Source organism: Scyliorhinus canicula, chromosome 8 (genome assembly GCF_902713615.1).
Source record: "Scyliorhinus canicula chromosome 8, sScyCan1.1, whole genome shotgun sequence".
Taxonomy (NCBI): domain Eukaryota; kingdom Metazoa; phylum Chordata; class Chondrichthyes; order Carcharhiniformes; family Scyliorhinidae; genus Scyliorhinus; species Scyliorhinus canicula.
The window spans coordinates 76,237,301-76,259,820 of NC_052153.1; positions in this window are offsets into that span (position 1 = coordinate 76,237,301).

A 22,520-nucleotide genomic window follows, 5' to 3' on the forward strand; every position below is an offset into this window, starting at 1 on the left:
TGGGAAGGCAGAAAAGTGGGTCCGCATAGTTAAGCGGCTACTCAGCAAGGCCGCCGACGCCAGCTCAGATTTCCATCTTGCTCTGCTAGCCTTTCGCTCCGCCCCGCTCTCCACCGGCCTGTCGCCTGCTCAGCTGCTAATGAACCGCACTCTCAGGACGACTGTGCCATCGATTCTCACTCCCAACCTCGACCATTTCCCCTGCTCCATCGCATGCACATGTCTCAACTGCAGCAGAAAACTTCCTACGACTCATGGGCTGCTGACCTTCCCGACATCCATCCACGTGACAAGGTTTGCATCCACCTCCCGGATGGTGGCTGGTCTGCGCCTGCTGTCGTTCTAAGGCAGGTGGCCCCTCGCTCCTTCCTGGTCCGCTTACCGGATGGATCTATTCGGCGCCGCAACAGGCGTGCTCTTCGCCTGGTTCCAGGGTCGTCACGGGATCCTCCGACCAGCTCTGCTACTGATCCCGCCGTGGACTGTGTGGCGCGTCCGGTCACTCTGCCTGCCCCTGACAGTGCTGCAGCCCTCCTGGCTCCTGAGGCACCAGCCATTGCCCCACCCTTGAGGCGGTCAACCAGAGTTCGTCGCCCACCTCAGAGACTGAACTTATGAACTCTGTACACATGTGGACTTTCTGAAATGTTTTTTTATATATCCTTCCTTGTTGCATTCGTTATCCAGTGATTTGTAAATAGATTTGTTGGTTGTTCCAGTTCATGGTAGTTATCTGCACCAGGCACCTTCCTCTGTAAATAGTCTTGTTCCCTGTATATAGCTTTGTACATATGTCTTCGCACCTCACACGTAGCTAGGTACATTCTCCACACACCCACAGTATTTATTATCACAGGCCTATATCAACATTTTTTATAAAAGGGGGGATGTCATAATATACACCAATATATCATGGTGCAGACACATACTGATGGACACACACAGGGACCAATCAACATGTACAAACACCACAGCCAATCCCCAGTTAGAATACACACACTATAAAGGCAGAGGGCCCACGGTTCCCGCTCATTCTGGGTGCTGCCTCTGAGTGTAACAGGAACTTATCCAGCCCAGCACAGACTTACACTACGCGCTGAGAGAATCAACTGCTTCAGACAAGGCTTAGGTCTCCAGAAGTTAGTTAATAAAATTGAGTTGAACCTTCATCAGTGTTGGAAGTGTCTGTTCATCTCTCAACGGCGGTGCCTGGCAGCCTTCCCCCCGGGCCGGGGTACAGCATCATCCATCTCTCCTCCATGACGTCAAGGAGTGTCTGCAGCTCAGCGTCCCTGAACGCTGGCGCTGCTCTCCTTCCAGTCATCTTGTTGGCTGGGACGGTGTGTGAGGGGAAGGACCACTTAAGTGCAGCTGTGGCATGTAAGCCTCATGAGTGCCAAGCACGGACCCGACGAATCCAGACATTTTTCATGGAATTGATTGCGTTCCACATGGCGACAGTGCTAGCCCATTTAAAGTAGCTGAATCGATGCAGGTATTGCACTGATTTTTTTGCCGTAAAACGCCACGATTCCTCCACTGGCATCAACACTTAGCCTCAGAAATGGAGCATCCAGCCCCCATTTTTCGGGGGACGCTCCATTCTCTGCCTGATGAGGATTCCTGATCGCAGCATTGGGCAATGGAGAATGGACCCCATTATCTTTTTAAATGACAAAATAGGTAAAAAAGAAAGAGGATTTAGTGAAAGAATGTATATTGCTATTAAGAAAACTAATGTACACAAAAAATAAATAGATTCAATATGGTTGAATGTTACAGATAAAAAATGAATAGCTATTTAGCGCAGCTAGACCCACTTAATTGTGGTAGGAAATTTGAATAGGAAATCAACGAGAAACAGCAAAATTTAGTATTTTAATTGCTCATGCATTGATTGGAGAGTAAAGGCGTAAACAGTGGAAAAGGAATTGAATTCCTGAAACATATGCAGGGCACCTTTCAGGCAAAACATTTTTAGATCTACATGGAAAGAGACATTTCTAGACTTCATAAGTGATATGTAATGACTCAGGAAAAGTGTTAAATATGGGTTAACACCTCAGAACCCGTGATTATAATACCTTGTTAGAACAAAACAATTTAGAGAAGTAAACACAACAATAAATCTTAAGATTCGATTTTAACTCCGTCTCACCCATTCCCACCCCAAACAGGAAACATGTGGGTTGGGGTGTTGGCTGGAAGACAGAGGTGTTCATGCTAACCTTCTACCCCAATTTCTACCCCATTATCACTTATTTGAATTCAGACACAGGATGGAGTGAAGAGGAGAGGCTAAAAAGAACTATAGATAGGTTAAGTGAGTGGGAAATGAAGCATAATGTGGGCAACTGTGAAATTGTCCATTTTGGCTGGGAGAATAAAAAGAAGCACATTATCTAAATGGTGATAGGATGCAGAGCTCTGAAGTGCAGAGGGATCTGGGTGTCCTAGTGCATGAATCATAAAAGGTGAGTATGTAGGTACAGAAGTAGTTAGAAAAGCTAATAGGATGTTATCATTTATTGTGAGGGGAATTGATTACGAATGCAGGACGGTTATGTTTCAGTTACATAGGGCACTAGTGAGACCACATCTGGAGTATTTTACACAGTATTGGTATCCTTATTTAAGGGAAGATACAAATATCTTAGAAGCATTTCAGAGAAGGTTTACTAGACTAATAGCAGGGATGGGCGTGTTGTCTGATGAAGGATGATTGGACAGGTTAGTTTTGTTTTCACAGTTTAAAAGAGTAAGAAGTGACTTGATAGAAACCTTTAAGATCGTGAGGGGTATTGACAGGGTGAATGTGGAGAGGATGTTTCCTCTTGTGGGAGAATCTAGAACTAGGGGTCACTGTTTAAATAGAAGTGGGCCACTCATTTAAGACAGAGATGACAAAAAATCCTTTCTCTCAGAGGGTTGTTGTGCCTTCAGAACTCTCTTCCTCAAAAGGTTGTGGAAGTAGTGTCTTTGAATATTTTTAAGGCAGAGCTAGATATGTTCTTAATAAACAAGGAGGTGAAAGGTTATCGGGGTTCGGCAGAACTATAGGGTTGAGGGTACAATCAAGTCAGTGACGATCTGATTGAACGCTGGAGATGGCTCAAAGGGCCGAGTAGCTCCTAATTCATATGTTTGTATGTCAAAGGTCTCAACACTTCATTTTAAATGAATGTTCTACCTGACCTCCTTTTGCCTCTCTCACTCATTCGCAGATTCCAACCTCCAACCCCGAGCCATCAATTTTGACACTCATCCATCATTCCCTTCAGCTTCAATTGGGAGTCAGTGTCAGGGCATGAAAACGAGGCCCGGGACATTTCACTTCCTGGACCTTACATTCCAGGGATCTGTGCAGTTCATCTCCTTCATTGACACCCATGACCCCAATTCCTGCTTCATGTTAAAATAGGCCATTGGTTTCCAATACAGTGACAATGTAGGAAGAATAAGGCTGTTTGCTTAGTGCGTAGCAGGGAATGTTCAAAGTGGCACTGACCATAGTGGTATTCAAATGAAATTTGAAAATCGCTTATTGTCACAAGTAGGCTTCAAATGAAGTTACAATGAATAGACCCTAGTTGCCACATTCCGGCGCCTGTTCGGGGTGAAATAAAGGCAAGAAATATTCAATGGTGAGTGAAATGCTAGTGACTAGGGACTGGATTTTGCAGCAAGCCACAGGTCCCAGCATCAACACTAGGTACCATTCTGTTCTGGTGTTTAGCAGTCAGCCACCCAAGATCTCACTGGGCCAACCAGTTAACTCAGAGGAGGTGTAGAAGCCATCCAATTGAATGGCAGAGGCAGGAAACTAGACAACAAAGGAGGTATCAGGTGATGCTGCTGCAGGTGCTAGCACAATTTTAAAGGGGCTGCAGCCTTGCATTCAATTTTACCTGAATGGAAGAGAGAACCTAGAATGGCAGAAGGAAGGCTCTGGGTGCCCCAACAGTTCTCCTTCCAGCCACAGGGGAGAGGTGCAAGGCCCTCTTCCGAAGGGACGGAAGAAGAACAAAGGCACACTTGACCAAGCAAGCCTGGATGGAATTTGCAGAGAATCTGCAAATGGTGGGCCTTGCAAAGAACTGGAATCCAGTGCCACAAGCACATCAATGATCTCATTCAGTCTGCCAAGCTGAGCACGTCATCCATCCTTTTCCTTTGGGGCTTGCACGTGGAAAACTGGTGGTATGTCACTCATAGGGAGGTGGGTGTCAGATGGGACAGACACCCCTTGGTCTCCTGGGTGGAAGGCTCCAGGCCGCACTCCTGCCGATACTTTTTTCTTCAGGTGCCTGGGAGGCCCTAGGATCCTCCATGAGATAGAGGGTCAACTGGTGTGTGATCCAGAGGCCCTGTCATCCTCTGGCAAGGACAATCGCAGATTCCCATCTACTTGCATCATACAGTTGAAGCCCTGCATCATGGAGGTCATGCCCTCAGGCACTGAGGTCATGAGCTGAGCCATGGTGCAGACATCCCCCAACATGGAGCACAGCTCCTGCGCCAATGTCTCCACTGCAGAGTCTCTCTCGTAGTGTTAACCTTGTTGCATCGGAGTAACAGCACCATCTCCTCGAACAGAAGCCGATGGGACTCCTCTGTCAACCTTGCAGTCCGAGGAAGGATGCTGTCATCATGCTCGCAACTCTACCTTTGCAGCTCCAGCAGCTCTGAGATGTCCATATGAGGTGACCATACCCAGGGCACATCATCAGCCTGGAGCTCAGCAGAGTCCTGGGCTCTGGCATCCCTCCGAGTGCCGAAACCCTGGGACATTCCTTCCTCCGCCTGCTATGGATCTTCAGCTGTGAGATGCTCATCAGTGAGTGACTCGTCCGTGAGACAGCTCTCCCAACTTTGGAACAAGCCCCCAGATGTTGGTATGGCAGACGTTTCAGGGTCTGCAGGGCTGGCTTTGCCATTGTCGTTTCTGGTGCCTGGGCAGATGCCGTGTGGTCCATCCGGCCTCATTCCTTTGTAGTGTTTTTGGCTTGCTGGCTATTTCAGAGGGCATTTCAGAGTCAACTACAGTGTTGGGGGTCTGAAGTCACACTAAGGCCAGACCAGGTAAGGATGGCAGATTTCCTTCCCTAAAGGACATCAGTGAACCAGATACCTTTTACAACAATCATCAATGGTTTCACAGTCATCATTAAATTTCTAATTCCTGGGGCTGGATTCTCCGACCCCCCGCCGGGTCGGAGAATCACCAGGGTGGGGGGGGGGGGGGGGGGGGGGGGGGGGTGGGGGTGTGTGAATCCCGCCCTCGCCGCCTCCCAAAGTCTCCGGCAACAGAGATTCGGCGGGGGTGGGAATCGCACCACGCCTGTCAGCGCCCCCCTCCCGGCGATTCTCCGGCCCGCGATGGGCCGAAGTCCCGCTGCTGTTATGCCGGTCCCGCCGGCGTGAATCAAAACACCTCACTTACTGGCGGGACTGGGGGCGTGGGTGGGCTCTGTGGTCCTGGGGGGGTGGGGTCGCGGAGTGATCTGGCCGTGGGGGGTGCCCCCACGGTGGCCTGGCCCGCGATCAGGGCCCACCGATCGGCGGGTGAGCCTGTGCCGTGGGGGCACTCTTTTCCTTCCGCGTTGGCCATAGCCTTCACAATGGCCAACGCGGAAGTGACCCCTTCCCCTGCGCAAGCGCGGGGATGACGTCAGCAGCCCCTGACACTCCGGCGCATGCGCGGACTTCCGCCGGCCGGTGAAGTCCCTTCGGCCCCGGCTGGTGTGACGCCAAAGGCCGTTCCCACCGGCCGGTGGGGCGCCAACCACTCCGCCGCGGGCCTAGCCCCTCAATGTTAGGCCTGGCCCCTAAAGGTGCGGAGAAATCCGCACCTTTGGGGAAGCCCGACGCCGGAGTGGTTCACGCCACTCCATTCCGCCGGGAACCCCCGCCCCGCCGGGTAGGGGAGAATCCAGCCCCAGATATTTTATTGAATTTAAATTCCAACACCTGCTCTGGTGGGATTTGAAACCGGGTCTCCAGATCATTACTCTGGGTCTCTGAATTACTAGTCCACTGGCAATACCACTATGTCACTGCCTCCCCAGTGTATTTTGTGAATAGTGCTGAAGAATGTATGCATCGAGGCTGCTTCCCAGGAACCTTGTGCAAATCTGAAGGGTCATTAGTAAACCACTGCAAAGAACCAGATGCATTGATGTTGAGCACAATGGCGATCTTCATGCCTACTGGCATTTCGTGCTCACCAAATCCAATGGGTCTCAGTTCATCCTATAGCATGACAGCTTCCCTGGAGAGTTGTAGCCTTTGCCTCCACAATCGCTTGGACATCTGGAGGATGTTCAGCGTGGGGCAGCACACTCTCTGTTAGAGATACGTGTGCCCCTCAGTCCTCCTTCAGTGCAATGGGCGACTCTCTTGCTGGTTGTACAGTTGGCTCTGTGCTCCTGTGGGTTCCTGAATCTGCCTCCCCCTCAATGGGAGCCGCTTGGATAAATGTTGTTGGTTCCCTTCATTTCCAATAATCTCTCTAAGGATTTGGGGATACGGCAGGAAAGTGGAATTGATGTAAAAGTTCAGCCATGATCTTATGGAGTGGTAATCAGGCTCGAGGGGCCATACGGCCAGCTCATGCTCATATTTCTTGTTTTCTTATGTGCTCACATAAAGAAAATCTGTGGAAATGCTGTTTATAAGGTTTTAACAGATGCAAGGACCTGTAACAGTTGGAACTGTTTCACTCATTCATCTCAGTAAGTTTGTGTTTGCAGTTTGGGAATAGCTCTTCATCAATCTGCACCAGTCCCTAAACACAACTAAGCAACATTTCGGATCCTGAATCTGAACTCGTTTGGGATTTCCCAACCATTTCTACATGGATTCCTTTCTACTTTCCAGTTACTTTCAATATGTATAAACATAGCATTGCACAATGTCATCCCGAAGCAGTGGAACAAATTATTTCATCAAGTAGATTGAAATACAGCTTCTTAAAGTTCATTTTCTAAAAGTCAGTATGATCTAACAGACTACATTAGGGAGAGATGCAAACTGTGTCCATATTATACAGACAGTCAACTCACTAAAAGTTTAATACAATCGTTCTCTGTACATTAGGCTCACTGATTATCTGATTAGTCAAGGATGGCTTTGATTAATGGCAGGAAGGAAACATTTACTCTTGCCTTTCTCCATGCGAGGCAGGATGACCCAGGTTATAGATTTATACTTCAAACTGTCTGGAAGTGTTTTGGCTTTAGCTATTTATAAAAAAAAAAGCTGGTCTCCCTAATCCCTTATGATTTTATGCTACATTAGGTAACATATGGTTTTGTTAAAAACAAATTATTGCGGATGCTGGAATCTGAAACTAAAACAGAAAATACCGGACAATCCCAACAGGTCTGGCAGTATCTGTGGAGACAGAAGGGAGCTAACATTTCCAGTCTGAATCATCCAAACTCGATCACGCAGTCTGGATAATCCAGATTCGAAACGTTAGCTCCCTTCTCTCTCCACAGACGCTGTCAGGTATGGTTTTGTTAACCTGCTGGCAGTTATTGAAATGAATTGCCAATTTAGTGTGAACAATTTAAAAGAGGAACATGAATTAAAGCTGTAAGGAGAGCGATTTGAACACTTACCTTTAAGTTATCCCTTCTTATTGTATTACATTGGTCTTTAGTAACACCATTTTAAATTCCTCCTAAAATATTGTCACAAAAGACTGTCTTAGTGATGTTATGAATCCATTGTTTAAATCTGCAATGTGATAAGTGCAATCTCACAATGGCGGACAATTGTGGAAAGAATGTGTGATGATAAGCATAATGTAAGTTTGTACATAATGTTATGCACACTCTCCAACCACAAGGTGGCATTGCAAACCCATCAAATAACCATGTGATCTGGAAGTTGGGAGTTGATCGTGCTGGGAGATAGACATGTTTGCAGTAGTTCCACGAGAGTTGTTTAGTGTTAGTTGTTTGTTAGTTAATTAATCCTAGTTATCTTACCATGCAGTTTGTTCTATAATAAATTATTGGATGTTGTGTAGTTTATCATTTGGCCAGTTTACAGAACATGACAGGATGCACACAATTTCCCCAAGGGACTATTTATTTCCACTTGTGTATTTAAAATATAGTTATTCAATTTTTGGACCTCGTTATATATGTAATAATCAAAACTGATTATTTTGTTTAGTTCAACTCAAAACCATCGTTTGGACAGCATCAGTCTGTCATTTACCTGTAGTTAGATTAGATCCTGATATTAATCGTAAGCAGAGAGGATGCAGGAGTTTGCAGTAGCACTGGCCTTCTTGAAGTGCTGCACTTAATGTGACAAAGGCACTCCCATAGAGCTACTAGGGAGTTCCAGGTTTTTAATTCAGCAATGATTGCTCTTTCAACCATACTTTTTTATGAGGCTGGTATTCTACTTCAGAAAGCCAGTTGGTGAAAAGTAGAACTGTAGCTGATCACATATAGATAGAAAATAGAAGCAGGAGGAGGCCTTTAGGCCCTTTGAACCTGTTCCACCATTCACTATTATCATGGTTGAACATCAAGTTCAATACCCTGATCCCATCTTCCCCCTCATGTCCCTTGTTCCTTTAGCCCCAAGAGGTATAGTCTGATCTTTCCATATGTACATTTATTTACATAGTTAAAAATTACAAGCATTCATTTTCTAACCAAACAACCATGGTTTTAGTCTGTGTCTATTTATAGGATTGAAATGAATCCCCAGTTACATACAATCAGATGATTGATTAGAATATAAAGAGCAGCAGAGGAAGAATAAAAGTTAAGCAGAACGAATAAATTAGAATCTGAGGGAAAGCTAGCTAGAAATGTAAAAATGAATAGCAAGAGTTTCTACAGATATTAACAGCACTGATGTAAATTTTCCAAAATGCACTAGATTCTGGAAATGTTCAATTCGACTGGAAAGTAGCAAAATATAACCCCTCTAATCAAGAAGGGAGGGAGACAGAAAATAGGCTAGTGAGCTTGACGTCTGACATGGGGAAGGTGTTAGAATCAATTATTAAGAAGGTGATTACTGTGCACTTGGGAAAACGCAAGGTATTCAAGAAATGTCATCATGGTTATCTGAAAGGGAAATCATGTTGAGCCAATTGATTTGAGTTCTTTGAAGAAGTAACATGCGCTGTGGATAAGGACGAGCCTGTAGACATACTATGCTTGGATTTCCAGATGACATTTGATAAGATCCACATCAAAGGTTATTGCAAAAAATTAAAACCCATGGTGCAGGCAGTAACATATGAGCAAGAATAGAAGCTTGACTGGCAAAAAACAGAGAGTATGCAAAAATGGGTATTTTTTGGGGTTGGCAGTGCGCAGTGAGTAATAATAATAATTTTTAATCGTGTCACAAGTAGGCTTACATTAACACTGCAATGACGTTACTGTGAAAATCCTCTAGTCACCACACTCTGGCGCCTGTTCGTGTACACTGAGGGAGAATTCAGAATGTCCAATTCACCTAACAAGCGCATCTTTTGGGACTTGTGTGAGGAAACCGAAGTGCCTGGAGGAATCCCACGCATACATAGGGAGAATGTGCAGACTCCACACAGACAGTGACCCAAGCCAGGAATTGAATCCAAGTCCCTGGCACTTTGAAGCAACAGTGCTAACCACTGTGCTACCATGCCATCTCTGGAGTCCCGCAGTAGTCTGTGCTGTAGCCTCAACATTTTACAATTTACATCAAGAACCTGGTTGAGGGAAGTGAAGACATGGTAGCTAAACGTAGGAATGTATGTTGTGAAGAGGACCTAAGGAGATTAGAAACACAAACACAAACAGGTCAGCCATGATCTTAATAAATGGCAGAGCATGCTTGAGGGGACCAAATGGCCTATGTTTGCTCCTATTTCCTATATTTATATTTATGTTAATAAGATTAATAGATTCCATTCTCTCCCTTTAAAGAAAAGTTATGGGGCGCGATTCTCTGATGTCACGCCGGTTGGGAGAATAGCGGGCCGTGCCATTTTTTCATGTGACGCCGGTCCGACATGCTCCCGCTATTCTCCCAACCGGCCGAATTTGTTTTGTGTTTCGTGCTCAAAAACACAGAGAATCGCCCGATGCAGCCAAAATGGCGATTCTCCGGCACCCCCGCTATTCTCCGGCCCGGATGGGCCGAAGTCCCAACGTCGTGACGCCAGGTCACACCGTCGCCATCCACACCTGCTATTTAAAGTCGCCAGCATGTCGTGCTGGCTGACGAGCAGTGAGGAGATGAGCGGACCGTCCCGGAGTCTCCGCAAACTGGGGAAGGCATCCCCGAGAACGCAGCGGCCAGTGGGAGGGGGGGGAGGTAGAAGTGGGAGGCGGGGGGGAGGGCGAGTAGTGGGGGGAGGGAGAGAGAGGGAGAAGTGGGAGGGAGAGAGAGGGAGAAGTGGAAGGGGGGAGAGGGAGAAGTGGGGGGGGCGAGCGAGTAGTGGGGGGGAGAGGGAGGGAGAAGTGGGAGGGAGAGAGAGGGAGAAGTGGGAGGGAGAGAGAGGGAGAAGTGGGAGGGGGAGAGGGAGAAGTGGGAGGGGGGTCGAGCGAGTAGTGGGGGGAGAGAGAGGGAGAAGTGGGAGGGAGAGAGAGGGAGAAGTGGGAGGGGGAGCGAGTAGTGGGGGGAGAGGGAGGGAGAAGTAGGAGGGAGAGAGAGGGAGAAGTGGGAGGGGGTGAGGGAGAAGTGGGAGGGGGGGCGAGCGAGTAGTGGGGGGGAGAGAGAGGGAGAAGTGGGAGGGAGAGAGAGGGAGATGTGGGAGGGAGAGAGAGGGAGAAGTGGGAGGGGGGGAGAGGGAGTAGTGGGAGGGTGGGAGAGGGAGTAGTGGGGGGGAGAGAGAGGGAGAAGTGGGAGGGAGAGAGAGGGAGAAGTGGGAGGTGGGAGAGGGAGTAGTGGGAGGGGGAGAGGGAGTAGTGGGAGGGGGGAAGAGAGCGAGTAGTGGGAGGGTGGGAGAGGGAGTAGTGGGAGGGTGGGAGAGGGAGTAGTGGGGGGGGAGAGAGGGAGAAGTGGGAGGGAGAGAGAGGGAGAAGTGGGAGGGGGGAGAGGGAGAAATGGGAGGGGGGAGAGCGAGTAGTGGGGGGGAGAGGGAGTAGGGGGGGGAGAGAGGGAGTAGTGGGGGGGAGAGAGGGAGTAGTGGGGGGGGAGAGGGAGTGAGTGGAGTGGGTCATCCACCCCCGGATGCAACATCTCAGCTACCCAGCCATGGCAGGACGGTCACGAGGACACGGCCGCTAGTTGCCCTGTGGCTGATGGCCACAGCTCACTGACGCACCGGTGAGGAGGACGTGTTGCTAACTGTCCGTTGGACGCAGAAAGTGACCAGGGGTTAGGCTGACCATGTGTCAGCAGCGCGACCAGGCCACCGGGACACACAGGTATCCCATGGCAGGCAGCTGCCGAGGTGTTGAATAACCTCTATCTAACATAGAACATAGAACAGTACAGCACAGAACAGGCCCTTCGGCCCTCGATGTTGTGCCGAGCAATGATCACCCTACTCAAACCCACGTATCCACCCTATACCCGTAACCCAACAACCTCCCCCTTAACCTTACTTTTTAGGACACTACGGGCAATTTAGCATGGCCAATCCACCTAACCCGCACATCTTTGGACTGTGGGAGGAAACCGGAGCACCCGGAGGAAACCCACGCACACACGGGGAGGATGTGCAGACTCCACACAGACAGTGACCCAGCCGGGAATCGAACCTGGGACCCTGGAGCTGTAAAGCATTTATGCTAACCTCCATGCTACCGTGCTGCCCCTATGTCGTTTCTCTGCCCCCCATCACCCTTCTGTAGGTGACCATAATGTATTGTAACCAAACAGCTATGTTCAGCACAGTGGTTGGGGCCACTGCACTGCAGTTGGACATCCAGCAGCGTCCACAGCCACATCCCACAGTGGGGCAGCTGCAGCAGCAGAGGGAATGGCCGCGGAGTGGCCCGTCGTCGAGCAGCATGGGGGGGAGGAGGAGGAGGAGGAGGAGGAGGAGACATTGATGGTGAAGCCAGGGCGCCAGAGGCGACGACCGAGGCCTAGGTTGTACCGCGGCCAGAACTCTTTCGAGACAATGCCGGACATCACCTGCAGGAGGAGACTCCGGTTGAGAAAAGAGACGGTCACACATATCTGTCACCTCGTGGCGCACCTCGCCCCACGTGGAATGGGAGGAGGACACGCGATCCCGGTTGTCGTCAAGGTGAGGGTGGCACTTACCTTTTATGCTACCGGCTCCTTCCAGTCTCCGAGCGGGGACCTATCCGGGATCTCGCAGTCATCGGTGCACAGGTGCATCCGGGATGTGACCGACACCCTGTATGCCATTGCCGACCGCTACATCACCTTTCCCAAGGACAGAGCAAATCAAGAAGCACGAGACCGTGGATTTGCCAACGTGGTCGGGATACCGATGGTCCAAGGGGTCATTGATTGTGTTCACGTCCCCATGCGCCCGCCTGCAGGCAACAGGGAAGTGTTCACAAACAGGAGGGGGACATACTCCATGAACATCCAGGTGGTATGCGACCCCCACATGAAGATCATGCACGTGTGCACAAGGTTTCCTGGAAGTGTGCATGATGCGTACATTCTTGCGCAGTCATTCATCCCTGATATGTTTGAGGGACGCCCCCCCCCCCCCCCCCCCCCCCCCCCCCCGGCTGAGGGGCTGGTTGCTGGGCGACAGGGGTTATCCACTCAGGTCTTGGCTGATGACGCCTCTACGGAGGCCTCAGACCAACGCGGAGACCCTTTACAATGAGGCACATGCAGCAACCAGGGGTGTGGTGGAGTTTTGCTTTGGTCTGGACCTGGACTGCTCCGGAGGGGCCCTGCAGTACCAGCCCGACAGGGTCGCTCACATTGTCGTGGTCTGCTGTGTGCTGCACAACATCGCGATGCAGAGGGGAGATGCCCTGGTGGAGGAGTCGGAGGGAGAAACCACTGGCAGTGGTGCCAACACGGAGACGGAGGAGGAGGAGGAGGAGGAGGAGGTTGGTGATGTGTCGGGCGCAGCACGCAGACACGACCCAGGTGCCGGTAATGTCCAGGAGGCTGCACGACGGCACCGGCGAGGACAGCGGGCACGCAACGCGTTGGTGGCTGCAAGATTCACGCATCGCGTGTGACGACATCGCTGAACATGACCACTACCACCTGCATCGGCAGTCGTGCAGACGGTCAGCACACAACTCCCCCCCCCCCCCCCGCGCCCTGCGTAAACTGCTCCACTTCGAGATCACCCTTACCACTGCGGCACAATGGTATGGCACGACATTGATGGCTGTGTCAGCGGGTGTGATCAGTGCCATGTTGAATGACGACAGCCCGATCTGCGATGAGCTGTGAGCTCAGAATCGTTAGACAAAGTATGACTCATGGCAATAGCTGAACCATCCATCTCGGTGGTCACTGAGTTTGTCACGGACACTCCATCACGTGCCTGCGTGGGGTAGCTGGCGTCGGAGTGCCGAGGACTACGGTGTCCGACTGTGGGAAGGGGTGGGGGGGAAGGGACTGCACACCCGGCACCGAAGTTTCACCGCTCGTCAACCCCAGTGACACTCGGTCACCATCACGATCCCCGTGGCAACGGAAAAATCACACAGTCTTACAAGTTAGGTGCAACAGTGAGTTTAATGGTAAATATTAAATAAAGATGTCCTAGCCCCTACAACTAAACTGTGCCCTTCACCCATGCCAACTTACTATGTGTCCCTCTTCATTGCCTTACGGGCACTACCACTACATCTAGGTGTATCCCCAGATGGTACAGTGGGAGTGGAGAGAACTGCTGAGAATCATGCCCTGCGACATGTCTCCCCGTTGGCACTCGTTTCCTGGGGCGACCCGGCCTTGATGGGCCAGGCTGCTCCGCGGGCATTTCGGATGACGTGGTGCCACCCTGCTCTGCCCGGTGCCCACCCGATGCACCAGGGACGGGACGGGGGGAGGCCGAGCGTTCAGGGACGTCCCGTGATGGAGTTAATGGGATGGGCCCCAGAACCTCCTCCTCCCTCGGGGAGCCTGGTGGCCCCCGGGCCTCACTTTGGGACAGAGGTGCGAGCGGGGAAGTGCCCCGTCACCCCACCGACACCTGGCGCTGCCAGTCCTGGAGGCCTGCAGCCATATCGACCAGGGTCCGAAGGTTTGCTGAGACGGAGTCCATGGAGTGAGACATTCCCGCCAGGGACTGTGCGACCTCAACCTGTGAGTGCGCGACGCCATCCAGCACGTGTGTCAGGCAGTCGATGCTCTCCGCGACTGACTGCTGGGACTGTGCCATGGCCTGCTGGGACTGTGCCATGGCGTGCTGGGGCTGGGCCATGGCCTGCTGGGACTGGGCCATGGCGTGCTGGGACTGGGCCATGGCGTGCTGGGACTGGGCCATGGCCTGCTGGGACTGGGCCATGGCCTGCTGGGACTGTGCCATGGCCTGCTGAGACTGTGCCATGGCCTGCTGGGACTGTGCCATGGCGTGCTGGGACTGGGCCATGGCCTGCTGGGACTGTGCCATGGCCTGCTGGGACTGTGCCATGGCCTGCTGGGACTGTGCCATGGCCTGCTGGGACTGTGCCATGGCCTGCTGGGACTGGGCCATGACCTGGTGAGACTCGGCCAGGGCCTGCTGGGACTGTGCCATGGCGTGCTGGGACTGGGCCATGGCCTGCTGGGACTGTGCCATGGCCTGCTGGGACTGTGCCATGGCCTGCTGGGACTGGGCCATGACCTGGTGAGACTCGGCCAGGGCCCGTAGAGCGCCGGCAATGTCGTTTTGGCTCTGGCGCATTGCTGCCTGTGAGAGGGCAGCCCTCTCCAGGGCCAAGGATGACGCGTGCACATTAAGCCCAACGCCTTGCGGAACCTGATCCATGGGCGAAACCGTTTCACCCATTGCCTCGACTGCGGACGCCACCCGTGCGGTGTCGGCCTGGGTGGCTGCCATGAGCGGCACCACTCCCTGCTCCTGGACGCGGTTTGACTCCTCTAACTGCGTCTGCAGCTTCTGGAAGACGGCCCTCATCCCGTCATTGTGTCCCTGGGTTTCAAAATGCATCGGCTGTCCACGTGGGTCAAGTAAATCCAGGAACCCGGGAAACGTCTGGGAGCCAGCTGCATGCTGGGCCTGGGCTGCCCTCTGACTGTCCAGCCCCTCGGCTGCTCCGACTTCCACCTGCTGTACTAGCTCAGCTGTGTGGTGCACACCAGACCGTGACCCAGGAGCCTCATCACTTAATTGCCCAACCGAGGTGAGTGTCTCTGGGATGGTGGATGGTGTGGGAGACAGCAGTGCCGCAAGCTCTAGCTCCTCGTCCGTCATAAAATCAGCTGTGTCCTCGTCCCAGTCATATCCCAGCGCAGGGCGAACGCGGCCCATGTCTGGTTGTGCGTCAGGTGAGTCTGTTGACTGCGTCGACGTCCTCTGTGCGTCCTGCTCGACGGTCCCGGGTTGGGAAGATGGCACTCCTGGCTGACCTCCTGCCACCCTCTGGCGTGTGGCCCTGGGTGCGGTGGTCATGGCAGATGGGCGCCTGTGTGTGGCAGCAGACGGCCCTGGATGTTCGTCAGCACGCCCTAGGGAACAGAATAATACGGGGTTAGTTAGACACGCTCGGCCGGGCGTAGGATGGTCCAGTGGGTAGAGTGTGAGGGGACAGAGGATGGGGGGTTCCAGTGGGAAGTGTGAGGGGACAGAGGATGGGGGGTCCTGTGGGCAGAGTGTGAGGGGACAGTGGGTAGAGTGTCATGCAGGGTTGTCTCACTTGGTTCTGCACCTCCAGCCTCGCATTGCACGACCTCCCGGGTGGCGGATCCCCCAGCAAGGTCCAGTGCCCTCTGTTCAAAGACTGTCAGGGGGTGCATAATGGGTGAACCCCCTCCGGTTCTGTTCCGCTCCCGGTTGTTGTGAGCAGTCTTGTCCTGTTGGGGGGGGGGGGGGCATAGATAGAGCATCACGATTAGGCAGGTATCATCAGGGCGTTCAGATATTGGCACAGGGTGGGGGGAAAGTTGCAGCTACACCATGGCATCTCTCCAGGGGGTCGCAGCGCTCATGTGGGTCTGTGACAACTTTGTTAACCACCCCCCAACTCACTCTCGCCCCCCTCCCTCTCCCCCTCATGCCCGGGGGGGAGGTGGGTGATGAGGGACATTGGGGGGGGGGGGGGATGGTTGTGACCCGGGGGCACCCTCTTGGCACTTACCCTGGCAGCCCTGGTGAGGTCGTGGAGCTTCTTGCGGCACTGCTCCCCGGACCGAGGGGTCTGCCCCACAGCACTGACTGCCATGCCCACCTCACGCCAGGTCCATCGCACGGTGCTGGAAGGGTGGCGATGCCCTCGTCTTGGGCAGATGATGCCCCTGCGCTGCTCCACCTCATCGAGGAGGGTCTCGAGGTCAGACTCACCGAACCTCGGGGCGGCCCTCCGTGGCTCCGACATTTTCACCCCCTCCCTTGTTGTCGTCGCTCGTGCCCTTTTACGACGCGGAGCGGCGTCATTCGGGCGCCATTCGGGCATCATTCGGGCGTCGCGGGCTTTAGTCGTCATCCCCCACGTGTTTCCCGCGGCTCCGCTCCTAGCCCATTTCCGGCGCCTGAATCGATCGGGAACGGGGCCGTTCTCGCCGTCGTGTAACTCGGCCGAGTTCATGACGGCCTTCCTGATGCCGCGCGGCATCGGAGAATCGTGCTCATGGTTAATGTGCACAACTAAAATTGCAAACTAATTCAAATGAAAAAAAATCTTAATATTCTGTACAAGAGTTTCTCAAATTGTGGGTCACAATGACCACTTGGGTCATGACACACAATTTTGTGAACATGAGTTCAGAGGAGCGATAGCTGTCACAGAGCTTGAGCTGTATGTGAACAATAGGAAGACTCCTTTAATTCCTCACTATTATAACCTACATGAGGCCAACGGGGCCGGACCGATTAGGCTCCACGTGATCCTTGTGGAATATGAACTACCCTGCTGTGGGGGCGGTGCTCCCTCATCAGTGGGGAAACCAGCCTGGCCATAAAAACTGAAGACCGGGTTTGGGCGAGGCACGGGATCCCTTCAGGGGGGGGGTGTATTGAGTTTTCCTTCTTCGTTCATTCAACCTTTTGTTTCCTTACGCTCCCATGTGGTCACTTCTTCAAATCTAACACGCACGTTTTTTCTAACGTTGGGCATGGCCGAACAGACAGATCTTTGAAACCTGCTGCTGCTGCTGCAAAGGAAAAGTCTGTGAAAAGATGCAGGTTAAACACTTTCTACCATGCTCACTACCAGCCATCATTATGCCTGCCCCACCACCCCATGCAGTAGTTGAAGGCCAGCACCCTCACTCGACAACATTCATACCCCTACAATTTCACTATGGGAGCATGCAAATTCTGGGGCATTAAAATGGAGTCATAACATGAAGAAATGTGGAACGCACTGCTGTACAAAGCAGTACATTGCAAAACATGCCTGATCTCGGGTCCTGAACAGTTTATTTGTGTAAAATAATCAGATAGTTGATGGCTTGTATCCACCCATTGAATTTGAGAGATTTCAATTCTCTCCAAAATGGTCAATCTGTAACCATTGATCACTCACACTTTTTATAGTATGTATGTTATTCCATAATCAGTGATTATCTACCTAACATTCAATGGGCATGTATGCAGAATGTACAGAATCTCTGAACATATTTGACAAATGGAATCCCATTTCCACGTCCTCTGCAAGAGCCAGTGTTTCAGCTGCTGAAGTACTTTTAACACCTGTTATTATATCTTGTAACTTCCCAAGTGACACTGGGCCTCCCTACTCAGCAGGTTGCCTGATCCACGATGGAGCCGGGACAGTAAAAAGATAAGACAACAGTTTTAAATGGGTTGCTCTCACTTCACCGCTGCCCAGACCACCCAAGCCATGATGTTCTATTTTCATCCATAAGAAATATTCTGAAACCAGCTACACTAGAATACTCATCAGAAAGATTAGGATGTGTAGCAATGGTAAAAATGACGGGCGAGATTCTCCCAAAACGGGAGAAATCGTAAAGCTGCCGTAAAACCCGGGCGGGTTTTACGGCAGCGCGCCCCTTCCCGACGGGGGACCGATTCTGGTCCCCGGTCGGGGCTAGCAGCCCGACGCCGTAGGCTCCGGCAAGACGGGCTTAACGAAAATCGTTAAGCCCGCTTACCGGAGTTAGCGCCGGCTGACGCGTCATGTGACGTCAGCCGCGCATGCGCAGTTTGGAAGACTCCAACCCGCGCATGCGCGGGTGACATCATCGCGTTTTTGCGCGAAACCCGCGCATGCGCGGGCCGGGTTGCCCCTCAGCCGCCCCGCGAATGGATACTGCGAGGCGGCGGAAGGACAAGTAGTGCGCGGGCATCGGGCCCGCTGCCCGCGATCGGTGCCCACCGATCGCGGGCCCATGGCACCCTTGGCACGGCCGTGGTACTGCCGTGCCAATCGGTGCCATGGTTATAAAAAGCGAGTTTGTGACGCCGTTTTTACGAACGGCAAGACCAGGTGTGTTTGCCGTTCGTGAAAACGGCGGAAAGGGCTGGGACTTCGGCCCATCTAACAGCTGAGAATCGCTGCCGGCCGTAAAAAAACGGCGGCAGCGATTCGGGTCGGGACTTCGGCGGGGGGGGTGGGAGAATAGCGGGAGGGTGGCAAAAATGTCGGGAAGGCCCTCCCGCTATTCTCCCACCCGTCGTGGGGGGCGGAGAATTTCGCCCGACAAATTTCAAATTCTTTGTCTTTTGGGAACTCAAGTATGTATTTCTCCAGATTTAATTTTATTCATGTGTTATCAGTTGCCCGGATCCTATTGGCTGGGAACAATTGGTTACCCCATGATCCTTGAGGAATATGAGCTCTCCAATGGGGGGTGGGGGGGGTGCAATAATTAACAGTACAGCTGTATAAATAGAGCTGGCCAGCGTGGTACATGGTGTAGAGAAGGAACCAGCAGTGCACAGATTATTGGAAATAAACTTACTTTCTGGTTGATTCTACAGACTCATGCTGGATTTTTTGTGGCCCTCACAAAGTCATGTTTTATTTGCCTTTAAAACATTCTCCACTTGAAGATACTTAACTCCAATACATCAAAACTAGGATATGGTCTAGTCTAAGTGCCCTACCAGTTCAACTGACCAATCAAACTTTGTAATTGCTCTATCTCTTCTTTTGATATAACATCATCTTTCTGAGATGACCCTTTACAATAGATTGGAATGGGAGTAACACTTTCTAATTAGTATTATTGCTTCAAACTTATTTCTTTTTTTTCATTGAACAAACATAGTTCAATGCGTAACACATCCCTCCATCTCCCACTGTTCCCGCCTTACTCCACCCTACCCCCACTTACCCCCTAACCGCCCCCCACTTAATGAACCTGCCGAAGAAGTCGACAAACTGCTGCCACCTCCAGATGAACCCTAACGTTGATCCTTTCAGGGCGAACTTAATTGTCTCATGACTGAGAGACCAAGCCATGTCGCCAACCCATACCTCTAATGTCGGGGGCTTTGAGTCCCTCCACGCTAGTAATATCCGTCTCCAGGCTACCAAGGAGGCAGAGGCCAAAACATCAGCCTCTCTCGCCCCCTGGACTTCCGGGTCTTCCAACACTCCAAAAAACGCCACCTCTGGATGCGGCGCCACTCTTGTTTTTAGTACCGTGGACATGACTTCCATAAATCTCTGCCAGAATCCCCTAAGCTCCAGGCATGCCCAGAACATGTGGACATGGTTTGCGCGCCCTCCCATACACCTCACACACCTGTCCTCCACTCCAAAAAACCTGCTCATCCAGGCCACCATCATGTGTGCCCGGTGAACCACCTTGAAGTGAACCACCTTGAATTGTATCAGGCTGAGCCTGGCACAAGATGAGGTCACGTTGTCTCTGCTCAGAGCATCCTCACACAGACCCGCCTCTGACTACTCTCCCAACTCATCTTCCCATTTACGTTTTATCCACTTCCTAACCCAAACCGACCCCTCCCCACTACCCACTTCCTAACCCAAACCGACCCCTCCCCCACTACCCACTTCCTAACCATGGCTATATTTGCCGCCCAGAAGTCGTTCCTAATGTACAGCAGTGCCAGCCCTCCCCCCGCCCCTCGGCTCCGCACCAAGAGTACTTTCTTTACTCACAGCATTTTACCCGCCCACGCAAACCCAGATATCACCCTTAACACCTGTTTAAAAAAGGCCATTGGTATAAAAATAGGGAAATAGGGAAAATTGGAAAACAGACAAAAATCTTGGGAGGACCGTAATTTTTACGGTCTGTACCCTCCCCGCCAGTGACAACAGGAGCATGTCTCACCTTCGAAAGTCCTCCTTCATTTATTCGACTAAACAGGCCAGATTTAATTTATGTAACTGCTCCCATCCCGTGCCATCTGAATTCCCAAGTAGCGAAAACTCCCTCCCACCACATTAAATGGTATCTCCCCCAGTCTCCTCTCCTACCCCCTCACCTGGATCACAAAAACCTCGCTTTTACCCATATTCAATTTGTACCCTGAAAATCAGCTAAATTCCCCTAAGATCCGCATAATCTCCCCGTTCCCCCCTAACAGGTCAGAAATTTACAGGAGTAGGTTGTCTGCATATATCGAGACCCTCTGTTCCACCCCCAATGGACTAGCCCCTTCCAGTCCTTTGACGCTCTCAGCGCCATCGCCAATGGCTTTATAGCCAAGGCAAACAACATTGGGGAGAGGGGACATCCCTGCCTCGTCCCCCGATGCAGGCTAAAGTAGTCCGAACTCAAGCGGTTTGTCCACACGCTCGTCAGCGGTGTCTGGTACAGCAACCATGCACCCAGTCAATAAAGCCCTGCCTAAACCCAAACTGTGCCAGGACCTCCCACAAATAATTCCATTCCACCCGGTCAAAGGCCTTTTCCGCGTCCATAGCGACCACCACCTTCGTGTCCCCTCCCCTCGCAGGGCATCATGATCACATTCAGGAGCCTTCTAACGTTGGCCGTTAGCTGCCTGCCTTTGACAAACCTCGTCAGGTCTTCCCCGATCACCCCCGGAACACAATCCTCTATCCTCGAGGTCAGAATTGTGGCCAACAATTTGGCATCGACTTTCAGTAGGGAGATTGGTCTGTATGACCCACAATACTCTGGGTCCTTCTCCCGCTTCAGGATCAATGAGATTGAAGCCTGCAACATTGTTGGGGGAAGAACACCTCGCTCCCTTGCCTCATTAAATGCCCTCACCAGCAGTGGACCCAGCATCCCAGAAAATTTCTTGTAAAATTTCACTGGGTAACCGTCCGGTCCCGGGGCCTTGTCCGACTGCATGGCCCCCAATCCCTCTATTGCTTCTGCAATCCCAATTGGGGCTCCCAACCCCTCCATCAACTCTTCATTCACCTTCAGAAACTCCAATCCTTCCAAAGACTACCTCATCCCATCCACCCTAGCTGGGGGCTCCGACCCATAGAGCCGACTGTAAAACTCCTTGAACACCATATTCGCCTTCGCTGGGTCCAAAACCGTGTTCCCCCCTCTGTCCTTCACTCTTCCTATCTCCCTGGCCGCCTCCCTTTTCCTTAGCTGGTGTGCTAGCACCCTACTGGCCTTCTCACCATGCTCATATATCGCCCCTCTTGCTTTCCTCAACTGCCCCACCGCCTTCCCTGTGGCTATAGACCAAACTCCATCTGCAGCTTCTGCACTCCTTCAACAGTCTCGCCTCCAGGGCTTCAGAATACCTCTGTCAAGGGGCAGCACGGCAGCACAGTGGTTAGCATTGCTGCCTTATGGCACTGAGGTCACAGGTTCGATCCCGGCCCTGGGTCACTGTCCGTATGAAGTTTGCACATTCTACCCTTGTTTGCATGGGTTTTGCCCCCACAAACCAAAGATGTGCAGGTTAGGTGGATTGGCCATGCTAAATTGCCCCTTAATTGGAAAAAATGAATTGGGTACTCTAAATTTATTTTAAAAAGAGTATCTCTGTCAACCTGGAATATTTCCCTCACCAGCCTATCCATCTCTACCCGCTCCACCTTCTTCCTATGCGCCCACATTGAAATTAGCTCCCCCTAACCACTGCCTTCAGCGCTTCTCATACTTTTGCTGTTGAAACTTCCCCCGTATCATTTATCTCCACATAATTCCGGATGGCCACCCTCACTCGCCTGCGCACCCCCTCCTCTTCTAACAGTCCTACGTCTAATCTCCATTGCTGGCGCTGACCCCCCTCCTTGCTCATCCATAAATCCACCCAGTGTGGTGCATGGTCCGACACAACAATCGCCGAGTACTGGCACCCTCCCTGTCTTTGAACTCGACCGATCCAACCTCGGATCGATGACCATATTAAAGCCCCCCCTCATAATCAACTTGTGTGAATCCAGGTCCAGAATCGTCCCCAACACCCGCCTCATAAACTCCGTGTGATCCCAGTTTGGTGCGTGAATATTCACTAATACCACCGGCATCCTCTCCAACTTCCCACTCAC